Source organism: Oncorhynchus gorbuscha, unplaced genomic scaffold, assembly GCF_021184085.1.
Source record: "Oncorhynchus gorbuscha isolate QuinsamMale2020 ecotype Even-year unplaced genomic scaffold, OgorEven_v1.0 Un_scaffold_10:::fragment_2:::debris, whole genome shotgun sequence".
In the NCBI taxonomy this organism is placed as follows: domain Eukaryota; kingdom Metazoa; phylum Chordata; class Actinopteri; order Salmoniformes; family Salmonidae; genus Oncorhynchus; species Oncorhynchus gorbuscha.
The window spans coordinates 75039-92744 of record NW_025744371.1 but is presented as its reverse complement, the minus strand read 5'-3'; positions in this window follow the sequence as shown (position 1 = coordinate 92744).

The following is a 17706-nucleotide window of genomic DNA, read 5'->3' as shown; positions in this document are numbered from 1 at the left end:
TGTTAATTCTGTGTGGTTACAGTGTTAATTCTGCGTGGTTATAGTGTTAATTCTGCGTGGTTACAGTGTTAATTCTGCATGGTTATATTGTTAATTCTGCGTGGTTACAGGGTTAATTCTGCGTGGTTACAGGGTTAATTCTAAGTGGTTATAGTGTTAATTCTGCGTGGTTATAGTGTTAATTCTGCGTGGTTATAGTGTTAATTCTGCGTGGTTATAGTGTTAATTCTGCATGGTTACAGGGTTAATTCCTCATGGTTACAGGGTTAATTCTGCGTGGTTACAGGGTTAATTCTGCATGGTTATAGGGTTAATCTGCGTGGTTACAGGGTTAATTCTGCGTGGTTACAGGGTTAATTCTGCGTGGTTATAGTGTTAATTCTGCGTGGTTACAGTGTTAATTCTGCGTGGTTATAGTGTTAATTCTGCGTGGTTACAGGGTTAATTCTGCGTGGTTACAGGGTTAATTCTGCGTGGTTACAGGGTTAATTCTGCATGGTTACAGGGTTAATTCTGCGTGGTTACATAGTTAATTCTGCATGGTTACAGGGTTAATTCCTTGTGGTTACAGGTTTAATTCTGTGTGGTTACAGGGTTAATTCTGCGTGGTTACAGGGTTAATTCTGTGTGGTTACAGGGTTAATTCTGCGTGGTTACACGGTTAATTCAGAGTGGTTACAGGGTTAATTCTGCATGGTTACAGTGTTAATTCTGTGTGGTTATAGTGTTAATTCTGCGTGGTTACAGTGTTAATTCTGTGTGGTTATAGTGTTAATTCTGCGTGGTTATAGTGTTAATTCTGCGTGGTTACAGTGTTAATTCTGTGTGGTTATAATGTTAATTCTGCGTGGTTATAGTGTTAATTCTGTGTGGTTATGGTGTTATTGCTGTGTAGTTACAGGATTAATTCTGCGTGGTTACAGGGTTAATTCTAAGTGGTTATAGTGTTGATTCTGCGTGGTTACAGGGTTAATTCTGCGTGGTTACAGGGTTAATTCTGCATGGTTACAGGGTTAACTCTGCGTGGTTACAGGGTTAATTCTGCGTGGTTACAGGGTTAATTCTGCGTTGTTACAGGGATAATTCTGCGCGGTTACAGGGTTAATTCTGCGTGGTTACAGGGTTAATTCTGCGCGGTTACAGGGTTAATTCTGCGTGGTTACAGGGTTAATTCTGCGTGGTTACAGGGTTAATTATGCGTGGTTACATGGTTAATTCTGCATAGTTACAGGGTTAATTCCGTGTGGTTACAGGGTTAATTCCGCCTGGTTACAGTGTTAATTCTGCGTGGTTATAGTGTTAATTCTGCGTGGTTACAGGGTTAATTCCGCGTGGTTACAGGGTTAATTCTGCGTGGTTACAGGGTTAATTCTGCATGGTTACAGGGTTAATTCTGCGTGGTTACAGGGTTAATTCTGCATGGTTACAGTGTTAATTCCGCGTGGTTACAGGGTTAATTCTGCGTGGTTAAAGGATTAATTCTGTGTGGTTACAGGGTTAATTCTGCGTGGTTACAGGGTTAATTGTAACGGTTCTCTTGGTGTGAAGGAGAGTCGGACCAAAATGCAGCGTGTAGATTGCGATCCATGTTTTAATAAACAAACGTAACACGAATCTAAATACAAACACTACAAAAAACAATAAACGTAACGAAAACTGAAACAGCCTATACTTGTGTACACTAACACATAGACAGGAACAAGGACACTAAGGACAATCACCCACGACAAACTCAAAGAATATGGCTGCCTAAATATGGTGCCCAATCAGAGACAACGATAAACACCTGCCTCCGATTGAGAACCACTCCAGACAGCCATAGACTTTGCTAGATCACCCCACTAGCTACAATCCCAATATATACACACCACATACAAAAACCCATGCCACACCCTGGCCTGACCCAATATATGAAGATAGACACAAAATACTTCGACCAGGGCGTGACATTAATTCTGCATGGTTACAGGGTTAATTCTGCATGGTTACAGGGTTAATTCTGCGTGGTTATAGTGTTAATTCTGCGTGGTTACAGGGTTAATTCTTTGTGGTTACAGGGTTAATTCTGCGTGGTTATAGTGTTAATTCTGCGTGGTTATAGTGTTAATTCTGCGTGGTTACAGTGTTAATTCTGTGTGGTTATAGTGTTAATTCTGCGTGGTTATAGTGTTAATTCTGTGTGGTTATAGTGTTATTGCTGTGTAGTTACAGGATTAATTCTGCGTGGTTACAGGGTTAATTCTAAGTTGTTATAGTGTTAATTCTGCGTGGTTACAGGGTTAATTCTGCGTGGTTACAGGGCTAATTCTGCATGGTTACAGGGTTAACTCTGCGTGGTTACAGGGTTAATTCTGCGTGGTTACAGGGTTAATTCTGCGTGGTTACAGGGTTAATTCTGCATGGTTACAGGGTTAACTCTGCGTGGTTACAGGGTTAATTCTGCGTGGTTACAGGGTTAATTCTGCGTTGTTACAGGGATAATTCTGCGCGGTTACAGGGTTAATTCTGCGTGGTTACAGGGTTAATTCTGCGCGGTTACAGGGTTAATTCTGCGTGGTTACAGGGTTAATTCTGCGTGGTTATAGTGTTAATTCTGTGTGGTTACAGTGTTAATTCTGCGTGGTTATAGTGTTAATTCTGCGTGGTTACAGTGTTAATTCTGCATGGTTATAGTGTTAATTCTGCGTGGTTACAGGGTTAATTCTGCGTGGTGACAGGGTTAATTCTAAGTGGTTATAGTGTTCATTCTGCGTGGTTATAGTGTTAATTCTGCGTGGCTATAGTGTTAATTCTGCATGGTTACAGGGTTAATTCCTCATGGTTACAGGGTTAATTCTGCGTGGTTACAGGGTTAATTCTGCATGGTTATAGTGTTAAATCTGCGTGGTTACAGGGTTAATTCTGCGTGGTTACAGGGTTAATTCTGCGTGGTTATAGTGTTAATTCTGCGTGGTTACAGGGTTAACTCTGCGTGGTTACAGGGTTAATTCTGCGTGGTTACAGGGTTAATTCTGCATGGTTACAGGGTTAATTCTGCGTGGTTACATAGTTAATTCTGCATGGTTACAGGGTTAATTCCTTGTGGTTACAGGTTTAATTCTGTGTGGTTACAGGGTTAATTCTGCGTGGTTACAGGGTTAATTCCGTGTGGTTACAGGGTTAATTATGCGTGGTTACACGGTTAATTCAGAGTGGTTACAGGGTTAATTCTGCATGGTTACAGTGTTAATTCTGTGTGGTTATAGTGTTAATTCTGCGTGGTTACAGTGTTAATTCTGTGTGGTTATAGTGTTAATTCTGCGTGGTTATAGTGTTAATTCTGCGTGGTTACAGTGTTAATTCTGTGTGGTTATAATGTTAATTCTGCGTGGTTATAGTGTTAATTCTGTGTGGTTATAGTGTTATTGCTGTGTAGTTACAGGATTAATTCTGCGTGGTTACAGGGTTAATTCTAAGTTGTTATAGTGTTAATTCTGCGTGGTTACAGGGTTAATTCTGCGTGGTTACAGGGCTAATTCTGCATGGTTACAGGGTTAACTCTGCGTGGTTACAGGGTTAATTCTGTGTGGTTACAGGGTTAATTCTGCGTGGTTACAGGGTTAATTCTGCGTTGTTACAGGGATAATTCTGCGCGGTTACAGGGTTAATTCTGCGTGGTTACAGGGTTAATTCTGCGCGGTTACAGGGTTAATTCTGCGTGGTTACAGGGTTAATTCTGCGTGGTTACAGGGTTAATTATGCGTGGTTACATGGTTAATTCTGCATAGTTACAGGGTTAATTCCGTGTGGTTACAGGGTTAATTCTGCCTGGTTACAGTGTTAATTCTGCGTGGTTATAGTGTTAATTCTGCGTGGTTACAGGGTTAATTCCGCGTGGTTACAGGGTTAATTCTGCGTGGTTACAGGGTTAATTCTGCGTGGTTACAGGGTTAATTCTGCGTGGTTACAGGGTTAATTCTGCATGGTTACAGTGTTAATTCCGCGTGGTTACAGGGTTAATTCTGCGTGGTTAAAGGATTAATTCTGTGTGGTTACAGGGTTAACTCTGCGTGGTTACAGGGTTAATTCTGCGTGGTTACAGGGTTAATTCTGCGTTGTTACAGGGATAATTCTGCGCGGTTACAGGGTTAATTCTGCGTGGTTACAGGGTTAATTCTGCGCGGTTACAGGGTTAATTCTGCGTGGTTACAGGGTTAATTCTGCGTGGTTACAGGGTTAATTCTGCGTGGTTACAGGGTTAATTCTGCGTGGTTACATGGTTAATTCTGCATAGTTACAGGGTTAATTCCGTGTGGTTACAGGGTTAATTCTGCGTGGTTACAGTGTTAATTCTGCGTGGTTATAGTGTTAATTCTGCGTGGTTACAGGGTTAATTCCGCGTGGTTACAGGGTTAATTCTGCGTGGTTACAGGGTTAATTCTGCGTGGTTACAGGGTTAATTCTGCGTGGTTACAGGGTTAATTCTGCATGGTTACAGTGTTAATTCCGCGTGGTTACAGGGTTAATTCTGCGTGGTTAAAGGATTAATTCTGTATGGTTACAGTGTTAATTCTGCGTGGTTATAGTGTTAATTCTGCGTGGTTACAGAGTTAATTCCTCATGGTTACAGGGTTAATTCCGTGTGGTTACAGGGTTAATTCTGCATGGTTATAGTGTTAAATCTGCGTGGTTACAGGGTTAATTCTGCGTGGTTACAGGGTTAATTCTGCGTGGTTACAGTGTTAATTCTGCGTGGTTATAGTGTTAATTCTGCGTGGTTACAGGGTTAACTCTGCGTGGTTACAGGGTTAATTCTGCGTGGTTACAGGGTTAATTCTGCGTTGTTACAGGGATAATTCTGTGCGGTTACAGGGTTAATTCTGCGTGGTTACAGGGTTAATTCTGCGTGGTTACAGGGTTAATTCTGCGTGGTTATAGTGTTAATTCTGCGTGGTTACAGTGTTAATTCTGTGTGGTTATAATGTTAATTCTGCGTGGTTATAGTGTTAATTCTGTGTGGTTATAGTGTTATTGCTGTGTAGTTACAGGATTAATTCTGCGTGGTTACAGGGTTAATTCTAAGTTGTTATAGTGTTAATTCTGCGTGGTTACAGGGTTAATTCTGCGTGGTTACAGGGTTAATTCTGCGTGGTTACAGGGTTAATTATGCGTGGTTACATGGTTAATTCTGCATAGTTACAGGGTTAATTCCGTGTGGTTACAGGGTTAATTCTGCCTGGTTACAGTGTTAATTCTGCGTGGTTATAGTGTTAATTCTGCGTGGTTACAGGGTTAATTCCGCGTGGTTACAGGGTTAATTCTGCGTGGTTACAGGGTTAATTCTGCATGGTTACAGGGTTAATTCTGCGTGGTTACAGGGTTAATTCTGCATGGTTACAGTGTTAATTCCGCGTGGTTACAGGGTTAATTCTGCGTGGTTAAAGGATTAATTCTGTGTGGTTACAGGGTTAATTCTGCGTGGTTACAGGGTTAATTGTAACGGTTCTCTTGGTGTGAAGGAGAGTCGGACCAAAATGCAGCGTGTAGATTGCGATCCATGTTTTAATAAACAAACGTAACACGAATCTAAATACAAACACTACAAAAACAATAAACGTAACGAAAACTGAAACAGCCTATACTTGTGTACACTAACACATAGACAGGAACAAGGACACTAAGGACAATCACCCACGACAAACTCAAAGAATATGGCTGCCTAAATATGGTGCCCAATCAGAGACAACGATAAACACCTGCCTCCGATTGAGAACCACTCCAGACAGCCATAGACTTTGCTAGATCACCCCACTAGCTACAATCCCAATATATACACACCACATACAAAAACCCATGCCACACCCTGGCCTGACCCAATATATGAAGATAGACACAAAATACTTCGACCAGGGCGTGACATTAATTCTGCATGGTTACAGGGTTAATTCTGCATGGTTACAGGGTTAATTCTGCGTGGTTATAGTGTTAATTCTGCGTGGTTACAGGGTTAATTCTTTGTGGTTACAGGGTTAATTCTGCGTGGTTATAGTGTTAATTCTGCGTGGTTACAGGGTTAATTCTGCGTGGTTACAGGGTTAATTCTGCGTGGTTATAGTGTTAATTCTGCGTGGTTACAGTGTTAATTCTGTGTGGTTATAATGTTAATTCTGCGTGGTTATAGTGTTAATTCTGTGTGGTTATAGTGTTATTGCTGTGTAGTTACAGGATTAATTCTGCGTGGTTACAGGGTTAATTCTAAGTTGTTATAGTGTTAATTCTGCGTGGTTACAGGGTTAATTCTGCGTGGTTACAGGGCTAATTCTGCATGGTTACAGGGTTAACTCTGCGTGGTTACAGGGTTAATTCTGCGTGGTTACAGGGTTAATTCTGCATGGTTATAGTGTTAATTCTGCGTGGTTACAGGGTTAATTCTGCGTGGTTACAGGGTTAATTCTGCGTGGTTACAGGGTTAATTCTGCGTGGTTACAGGGTTAATTCTGCATGGTTACAGGGTTAATTCTGCGTGGTTACAGGGTTAATTCTGCGTGGTTACAGGGTTAATTCTGCGTTGTTACAGGGTTAATTCTGCGTGGTTACAGGGTTAATTCTGCGTGGTTACAGGGTTAATTCTGCGTGGTTACAGGGTTAATTCTGCGTGGTTACAGGGTTAATTCTGCGTGGTTACAGGGTTAATTATGCGTGGTTACATGGTTAATTCTGCATAGTTACAGGGTTAATTCCGTGTGGTTACAGGGTTAATTCTGCCTGGTTACAGTGTTAATTCTGCGTGGTTATAGTGTTAATTCTGCGTGGTTACAGGGTTAATTCCGCGTGGTTACAGGGTTAATTCTGCGTGGTTACAGGGTTAATTCTGCATGGTTACAGGGTTAATTCTGCGTGGTTACAGGGTTAATTCTGCATGGTTACAGTGTTAATTCTGCGTGGTTACAGGGTTAATTCTGCGTGGTTAAAGGATTAATTCTGTGTGGTTACAGGGTTAATTCTGCGTGGTTACAGGGTTAATTGTTAACGTTAATTCTCTTGGTTAAGGAGAGTTAAAATCTGCGTGTAGTTATAGATCCATGTTTTAATAAACAAACGTAACACGAATCTTAATACAAACACTACAAAAAACAATAAACGTAACGAAAACTGAAACAGCCTATACTTGTGTACACTAACACATAGACAGGAACAAGGACACTAAGGACAATCACCCACGACAAACTCTGAATATGGCTGCCTAAATATGGTGCCCAATCAGAGACAACGATAAACACCTGCCTCCGATTGAGAACCACTCCAGACAGCCATAATTCTGCTAGATCACCCCACTAGCTACAATCCCAATGGTATACACACCACATACAAAAACCCATGCCAATTCTGGCCTGACCCAATATATGAAGATAGACACAAAATACTGCGTGACCAGGGCGTAATTCTGCATGGTTACAGGGTTAATTCTGCATGGTTACAGGGTTAATTCTGCGTGGTTATAGTGTTAATTCTGCGTGGTTACAGGGTTAATTCTTTGTGGTTACAGGGTTAATTCTGCGTGGTTATAGTGTTAATTCTGCGTGGTTACAGGGTTAATTCTGCGTGGTTACAGGGTTAATTCTGCGTTGTTACAGGGATAATTCTGCGCGGTTACAGGGTTAATTCTGCGTGGTTACAGGGTTAATTCTGCGCGGTTACAGGGTTAATTCTGCGTGGTTACAGGGTTAATTCTGCGTGGTTACAGGGTTAATTATGCGTGGTTACATGGTTAATTCTGCATAGTTACAGGGTTAATTCCGTGTGGTTACAGGGTTAATTCTGCCTGGTTACAGTGTTAATTCTGCGTGGTTATAGTGTTAATTCTGCGTGGTTACAGGGTTAATTCCGCGTGGTTACAGGGTTAATTCTGCGTGGTTACAGGGTTAATTCTGCATGGTTACAGGGTTAATTCTGCGTGGTTACAGGGTTAATTCTGCATGGTTACAGTGTTAATTCCGCGTGGTTACAGGGTTAATTCTGCGTGGTTAAAGGATTAATTCTGTGTGGTTACAGGGTTAATTCTGCGTGGTTACAGGGTTAATTGTAACGGTTCTCTTGGTGTGAAGGAGAGTCGGACCAAAATGCAGCGTGTAGATTGCGATCCATGTTTTAATAAACAAACGTAACACGAATCTAAATACAAACACTACAAAAAACAATAAACGTAACGAAAACTGAAACAGCCTATACTTGTGTACACTAACACATAGACAGGAACAAGGACACTAAGGACAATCACCCACGACAAACTCAAAGAATATGGCTGCCTAAATATGGTGCCCAATCAGAGACAACGATAAACACCTGCCTCCGATTGAGAACCACTCCAGACAGCCATAGACTTTGCTAGATCACCCCACTAGCTACAATCCCAATATATACACACCACATACAAAAACCCATGCCACACCCTGGCCTGACCCAATATATGAAGATAGACACAAAATACTTCGACCAGGGCGTGACATTAATTCTGCATGGTTACAGGGTTAATTCTGCATGGTTACAGGGTTAATTCTGCGTGGTTATAGTGTTAATTCTGCGTGGTTACAGGGTTAATTCTTTGTGGTTACAGGGTTAATTCTGCGTGGTTATAGTGTTAATTCTGCGTGGTTACAGGGTTAATTCTGCGTGGTTACAGGGTTAATTCTGCGTGGTTATAGTGTTAATTCTGCGTGGTTACAGTGTTAATTCTGTGTGGTTATAGTGTTAATTCTGCGTGGTTATAGTGTTAATTCTGTGTGGTTATAGTGTTATTGCTGTGTAGTTACAGGATTAATTCTGCGTGGTTACAGGGTTAATTCTAAGTTGTTATAGTGTTAATTCTGCGTGGTTACAGGGTTAATTCTGCGTGGTTACAGGGCTAATTCTGCATGGTTACAGGGTTAACTCTGCGTGGTTACAGGGTTAATTCTGCGTGGTTACAGGGTTAATTCTGCATGGTTATAGTGTTAATTCTGCGTGGTTACAGGGTTAATTCTGCGTGGTTACAGGGTTAATTCTGCGTGGTTACAGGGTTAATTCTGCGTGGTTACAGGGTTAATTCTGCATGGTTACAGGGTTAATTCTGCGTGGTTACAGGGTTAATTCTGCGTGGTTACAGGGTTAATTCTGCGTGGTTACAGGGTTAATTCTGCGCGGTTACAGGGTTAATTCTGCGTGGTTACAGGGTTAATTCTGCGCGGTTACAGGGTTAATTCTGCGTGGTTACAGGGTTAATTCTGCGTGGTTACAGGGTTAATTATGCGTGGTTACATGGTTAATTCTGCATAGTTACAGGGTTAATTCCGTGTGGTTACAGGGTTAATTCTGCCTGGTTACAGTGTTAATTCTGCGTGGTTATAGTGTTAATTCTGCGTGGTTACAGGGTTAATTCCGCGTGGTTACAGGGTTAATTCTGCGTGGTTACAGGGTTAATTCTGCATGGTTACAGGGTTAATTCTGCGTGGTTACAGGGTTAATTCTGCATGGTTACAGTGTTAATTCCGCGTGGTTACAGGGTTAATTCTGCGTGGTTAAAGGATTAATTCTGTGTGGTTACAGGGTTAATTCTGCGTGGTTACAGGGTTAATTGTAACGGTTCTCTTGGTGTGAAGGAGAGTCGGACCAAAATGCAGCGTGTAGATTGCGATCCATGTTTTAATAAACAAACGTAACACGAATCTAAATACAAACACTACAAAAAACAATAAACGTAACGAAAACTGAAACAGCCTATACTTGTGTACACTAACACATAGACAGGAACAAGGACACTAAGGACAATCACCCACGACAAACTCAAAGAATATGGCTGCCTAAATATGGTGCCCAATCAGAGACAACGATAAACACCTGCATCCGATTGAGAACCACTCCAGACAGCCATAGACTTTGCTAGATCACCCCACTAGCTACAATCCCAATATATACACACCACATACAAAAACCCATGCCACACCCTGGCCTGACCCAATATATGAAGATAGACACAAAATACTTCGACCAGGGCGTGACATTAATTCTGCATGGTTACAGGGTTAATTCTGCATGGTTACAGGGTTAATTCTGCGTGGTTATAGTGTTAATTCTGCGTGGTTACAGGGTTAATTCTTTGTGGTTACAGGGTTAATTCTGCGTGGTTATAGTGTTAATTCTGCGTGGTTACAGGGTTAATTCTGCGTGGTTACAGGGTTAATTCTGCGTGGTTATAGTGTTAATTCTGCGTGGTTACAGTGTTAATTCTGTGTGGTTATAATGTTAATTCTGCGTGGTTATAGTGTTAATTCTGTGTGGTTATAGTGTTATTGCTGTGTAGTTACAGGATTAATTCTGCGTGGTTACAGGGTTAATTCTAAGTTGTTATAGTGTTAATTCTGCGTGGTTACAGGGTTAATTCTGCGTGGTTACAGGGCTAATTCTGCATGGTTACAGGGTTAACTCTGCGTGGTTACAGGGTTAATTCTGCGTGGTTACAGGGTTAATTCTGCATGGTTATAGTGTTAAATCTGCGTGGTTACAGGGTTAATTCTGCGTGGTTACAGGGTTAATTCTGCGTGGTTACAGGGTTAATTCTGCGTGGTTACAGGGTTAATTCTGCATGGTTACAGGGTTAACTCTGCGTGGTTACAGGGTTAATTCTGCGTGGTTACAGGGTTAATTCTGCGTTGTTACAGGGATAATTCTGCGCGGTTACAGGGTTAATTCTGCGTGGTTACAGGGTTAATTCTGCGCGGTTACAGGGTTAATTCTGCGTGGTTACAGGGTTAATTCTGCGTGGTTACAGGGTTAATTATGCGTGGTTACATGGTTAATTCTGCATAGTTACAGGGTTAATTCCGTGTGGTTACAGGGTTAATTCTGCCTGGTTACAGTGTTAATTCTGCGTGGTTATAGTGTTAATTCTGCGTGGTTACAGGGTTAATTCCGCGTGGTTACAGGGTTAATTCTGCGTGGTTACAGGGTTAATTCTGCATGGTTACAGGGTTAATTCTGCGTGGTTACAGGGTTAATTCTGCATGGTTACAGTGTTAATTCCGCGTGGTTACAGGGTTAATTCTGCGTGGTTAAAGGATTAATTCTGTGTGGTTACAGGGTTAATTCTGCGTGGTTACAGGGTTAATTGTAACGGTTCTCTTGGTGTGAAGGAGAGTCGGACCAAAATGCAGCGTGTAGATTGCGATCCATGTTTTAATAAACAAACGTAACACGAATCTAAATACAAACACTACAAAAAACAATAAACGTAACGAAAACTGAAACAGCCTATACTTGTGTACACTAACACATAGACAGGAACAAGGACACTAAGGACAATCACCCACGACAAACTCAAAGAATATGGCTGCCTAAATATGGTGCCCAATCAGAGACAACGATAAACACCTGCCTCCGATTGAGAACCACTCCAGACAGCCATAGACTTTGCTAGATCACCCCACTAGCTACAATCCCAATATATACACACCACATACAAAAACCCATGCCACACCCTGGCCTGACCCAATATATGAAGATAGACACAAAATACTTCGACCAGGGCGTGACATTAATTCTGCATGGTTACAGGGTTAATTCTGCATGGTTACAGGGTTAATTCTGCGTGGTTATAGTGTTAATTCTGCGTGGTTACAGGGTTAATTCTTTGTGGTTACAGGGTTAATTCTGGTTTATAGTGTTAATTCTGTGGTTATAGTGTTAATTCTGCGTGGTTACAGTGTTAATTCTGTGTGGTTATAGTGTTAATTCTGTGTGGTTATAGTGTTAATTCTGTGTGGTTATAGTGTTAATTCTGTTACAGGATTAATTCTGGTTTAGTGTTAATTCTGTTGTTACAGGATTAATTCTGCGTGGTTACAGGGTTAATTCTAAGTTGTTATAGTGTTAATTCTGCGTGGTTACAGGGTTAATTCTGCGTGGTTACAGGGCTAATTCTGCATGGTTACAGGGTTAACTCTGCGTGGTTACAGGGTTAATTCTGCATGGTTACAGGGTTAACTCTGCGTGGTTACAGGGTTAATTCTGCGTGTTTACAGGGTTAATTATGCGTGGTTACATGGTTAATTCTGCATAGTTACAGGGTTAATTCCGTGTGGTTACAGGGTTAATTCTGCCTGGTTACAGTGTTAATTCTGCGTGGTTATAGTGTTAATTCTGCGTGGTTACAGGGTTAATTCCGCGTGGTTACAGGGTTAATTCTGTGTGGTTACAGGGTTAATTCTGCGTGGTTACAGGGTTAATTCTGCGTGGTTACAGGGTTAATTCTGCATGGTTACAGTGTTAATTCCGCGTGGTTACAGGGTTAATTCTGCGTGGTTAAAGGATTAATTCTGTGTGGTTACAGGGTTAATTCTGCGTGGTTACAGGGTTAATTGTAATGGTTCTCTTGGTGTGAAGGAGAGTCGGACCAAAATGCAGCGTGTAGATTGCGATCCATGTTTTAATAAACAAACGTAACACGAATCTAAATACAAACACTACAAAAAACAATAAACGTAACGAAAACCGAAACAGCCTATACTTGTGTACACTAACACATAGACAGGAACAAGGACACTAAGGACAATCACCCACAACAAACTCAAAGAATATGGCTGCCTAAATATGGTGCCCAATCAGAGACAACGATAAACACCTGCCTCCGATTGAGAACCACTCCAGACAGCCATAGACTTTGCTAGATCACCCCACTAGCTACAATCCCAATATATACACACCACATACAAAAACCCATGCCACACCCTGGCCTGACCCAATATATGAAGATAGACACAAAATACTTCGACCAGGGCGTGACATTAATTCTGCATGGTTACAGGGTTAATTCTGCATGGTTACAGGGTTAATTCTGCGTGGTTATAGTGTTAATTCTGCGTGGTTACAGGGTTAATTCTTTGTGGTTACAGGGTTAATTCTGCGTGGTTACAGGGTTAATTCTGCGTGGTTATAGTGTTAATTCTGCGTGGTTACAGTGTTAATTCTGTGTGGTTATAGTGTTAATTCTGCGTGGTTATAGTGTTAATTCTGTGTGGTTATAGTGTTATTGCTGTGTAGTTACAGGATTAATTCTGCGTGGTTACAGGGTTAATTCTAAGTTGTTATAGTGTTAATTCTGCGTGGTTACAGGGTTAATTCTGCGTGGTTACAGGGCTAATTCTGCATGGTTACAGGGTTAACTCTGCGTGGTTACAGGGTTAATTCTGCGTGGTTACAGGGTTAATTCTGCGTGGTTACAGGGTTAATTCTGCATGGTTACAGGGTTAACTCTGCGTGGTTACAGGGTTAATTCTGCGTGTTTACAGGGTTAATTATGCGTGGTTACATGGTTAATTCTGCATAGTTACAGGGTTAATTCCGTGTGGTTACAGGGTTAATTCTGCCTGGTTACAGTGTTAATTCTGCGTGGTTATAGTGTTAATTCTGCGTGGTTACAGGGTTAATTCCGCGTGGTTACAGGGTTAATTCTGCGTGGTTACAGGGTTAATTCTGCGTGGTTACAGGGTTAATTCTGCGTGGTTACAGGGTTAATTCTGCATGGTTACAGTGTTAATTCCGCGTGGTTACAGGGTTAATTCTGCGTGGTTAAAGGATTAATTCTGTGTGGTTACAGGGTTAATTCTGCGTGGTTACAGGGTTAATTGTAATGGTTCTCTTGGTGTGAAGGAGAGTCGGACCAAAATGCAGCGTGTAGATTGCGATCCATGTTTTAATAAACAAACGTAACACGAATCTAAATACAAACACTACAAAAAACAATAAACGTAACGAAAACCGAAACAGCCTATACTTGTGTACACTAACACATAGACAGGAACAAGGACACTAAGGACAATCACCCACAACAAACTCAAAGAATATGGCTGCCTAAATATGGTGCCCAATCAGAGACAACGATAAACACCTGCCTCCGATTGAGAACCACTCCAGACAGCCATAGACTTTGCTAGATCACCCCACTAGCTACAATCCCAATATATACACACCACATACAAAAACCCATGCCACACCCTGGCCTGACCCAATATATGAAGATAGACACAAAATACTTCGACCAGGGCGTGACATTAATTCTGCATGGTTACAGGGTTAATTCTGCATGGTTACAGGGTTAATTCTGCGTGGTTATAGTGTTAATTCTGCGTGGTTACAGGGTTAATTCTTTGTGGTTACAGGGTTAATTCTGCGTGGTTACAGGGTTAATTCTGAGTGGTTACAGGGTTAATTCTGCGTGGTTACAGGGTTAATTCTGAGTGGTTACAGGGTTAATTCTGCATGGTTACAGGGTTAATTCTGCATGGTTACAGGGTTAATTCTGTGTGGTTACAGGGTTAATTCTGCATGGTTACATAGTTAATTCTGCATGGTTACAGGGTTAATTCCTTGTGGTTACAGGTTTAATTCTGTGTGGTTACAGGGTTAATTCTGCGTGGTTACAGGGTTAATTCCGTGTGGTTACAGGGTTAATTCTGCGTGGTTACAGGGTTAATTCTGAGTGGTAACAGGGTTAATTCTGCGTGGTTATAGTGTTAATTCTGCATGGTTACAGGTTTAATTCCGTGTGGTTACAGGGTTAATTCTGAGTGGTTACAGGGTTAACTCTACGTGGTTACAGGGTTAATTCTGTGTGGTTATAGTGTTAATTCTGCGTGGTTATAGTGTTAATTCTGCGTGGTTATAGTGTTAATTCTGCGTGGTTACAGGGTTAATTCTGCGTGGTTACATAGTTAATTCTGCATGGTTACAGGGTTAATTCCTTGTGGTTACAGGTTTAATTCTGTGTGGTTACAGGGTTAATTCTGAGTGGTTACAGGGTTAACTCTACGTGGTTACAGGGTTAATTCTGTGTGGTTATAGTGTTAATTCTGCGTGGTTATAGTGTTAATTCTGCGTGGTTATAGTGTTAATTCTGCGTGGTTACAGGGTTAATTCTGCGTGGTTACAGGGTTAATTCTGCATGGTTACAGGGTTAATTCTGCATGGTTACAGGGTTATTTCTGCGTGGTTACATGGTTAATTCTGCATGGTTACAGGTTTAATTCCGTGTGGTTACAGGTTTAATTCTGTGTTGTTACAGGGTTAATTCTGTGTGGTTACAGGGTTAATTCCGCGTGGTTACAGGGTTAATTCTGCGTGGTTACAGGGTTAATTCTGAGTGGTTACAGGGTTAATTCTGCGTGGTTATAGTGTTAATTCTGTGTGGTTACAGTGTTAATTCTGTGTGGGTATAGTGTTAATTCTGCATGGTTATAGTGTTAATCATGCATGGTTACAGGGTTAATTCCTCATGGTTACAGGGTTAATTCCGTGTGGTGACAGGGTTAATTCTGCGTGGTTATAGTGTTAATTCTGCGTGGTGACAGTGTTAATTCTGCGTGGTTACAGTGTTAATTCTGCGTGGTTACAGGGTTAATTCTGCGTGGTTACAGGGTTAATTCTGCGTGGTTATAGGGTTAATCCTGCATGGTTACAGGGTTAATTTCGTGTGGTTACAGGGTTAATTCTGCGTGGTTACAGGGTTAATTCTGCGTGGTTACAGGGTAAATTGTAACGGTTCTCTTGGTGTGAAGGAGAGTCGAACCAAAATGCAGCGTGTAGATTGCGATCCATGTTTTAATAAACAAACGTAACACGAATCTAAATACAAACACTACAAAAACAATAAACGTAACGAAAACCGAAACAGCCTATACTTGTGTACACTAACACATAGACAGGAACAAGGACACTAAGGACAATCACCCACGACAAACTCAAAGAATATGGCTGCCTAAATATGGTGCCCAATCAGAGACAACGATAAACACCTGCCTCTGATTGAGAACCACTCCAGACAGCCATAGACTTTGCTAGATCACCCCACTAGCTACAATCCCAATATATACACACCACATACAAAAACCCATGCCACACCCTGGCCTGACCCAATACATGAAGATAGACACAAAATACTTCGACCAGGGCGTGACATTAATTCTGCATGGTTACAGGGTTAATTCTGCGTGGTTACAGGGTTAATTCTGCGTGGTTATAGTGTTAATTCTGCGTGGTTACAGGGTTAATTCTTTGTGGTTACAGGGTTAATTCTGCGTGGTTACAGGGTTAATTCTGCGTGGTTACAGGGTTAACTCTGCGTGGTTACAGGGTTAACTCTGCGTGGTTACAGGGTTAACACTGCGTGGTTACAGGGTTAATTCTGCGTGGTTACATAGTTAATTCTGCATGGTTACAGGGTTAATTCCTTGTGGTTACAGGTTTAATTCTGTGTGGTTACAGGGTTAATTCTGCGTGGTTACAGGGTTAATTCCGTGTGGTTACAGGGTTAATTCTGCGTGGTTACAGGGTTAATTCTGAGTGGTAACAGGGTTAATTCTGCGTGGTTATAGTGTTAATTCTGCATGGTTACAGGTTTAATTCCGTGTGGTTACAGGGTTAATTCTGAGTGGTTACAGGGTTAACTCTACGTGGTTACAGGGTTAATTCTGTGTGGTTATAGTGTTAATTCTGCGTGGTTATAGTGTTAATTCTCCGTGGTTATAGTGTTAATTCTGCGTGGTTACAGGGTTAATTCTGCGTGGTTACAGGGTTAATTCTGCGTGGTTACAGGGTTAATTCTGCATGGTTACAGGGTTATTTCTGCGTGGTTACATGGATAATTCTGCATGGTTACAGGTTTAATTCCGTGTGGTTACAGGTTTAATTCTGTGTTGTTACAGGGTTAATTCTGTGTGGTTACAGGGTTAATTCCGCGTGGTTACAGGGTTAATTCTGCGTGGTTACAGGGTTAATTCTGAGTGGTTACAGGTTTAATTCTGCATGGTTACAGTGTTAATTCCGCGTGGTTACAGGGTTAATTCTGCATGGTTACAGGGTTAACTCTGCGTGGTTACAGGGTTAACTCTGCGTGGTTACGGGGTTAATTCCTTGTGGTTACAGGTTTAATTCTGTGTGGTTACAGGGTTAATTCTGAGTGGTTACAGGTTTAATTCTGCGTGGTTACAGGGTTAATTCTGAGTGGTTACAGGGTTAATTCTGAGTGGTTACAGGTTTAATTCTGTGTGGTTACAGGGTTAATTCTGCGTGGTTACAGGGTTAATTCCTTGTGGTTACGGGTTTAATTCTGCGTGGTTACAGGGTTAATTCTGCGTGGTTACAGGGTTAACTCTGCGTGGTTACAGGGTTAACTCTGCGTGGTTACAGGGTTAACTCTGCGTGGTTACAGGGTTAATTCTGCGTGGTTACATAGTTAATTCTGCATGGTTACAGGGTTAATTCCTTGTGGTTACAGGTTTAATTCTGTGTGGTTACAGGGTTAATTCTGCGTGGTTACAGGGTTAATTCCGTGTGGTTACAGGGTTAATTCTGCGTGGTTACAGGGTTAATTCTGAGTGGTAACAGGGTTAATTCTGCGTGGTTATAGTGTTAATTCTGCATGGTTACAGGTTTAATTCCGTGTGGTTACAGGGTTAATTCTGAGTGGTTACAGGGTTAACTCTACGTGGTTACAGGGTTAATTCTGTGTGGTTATAGTGTTAATTCTGCGTGGTTATAGTGTTAATTCTGCGTGGTTATAGTGTTAATTCTGCGTGGTTACAGGGTTAATTCTGCGTGGTTACATAGTTAATTCTGCATGGTTACAGGGTTAATTCCTTGTGGTTACAGGTTTAATTCTGTGTGGTTACAGGGTTAATTCTGAGTGGTTACAGGGTTAAC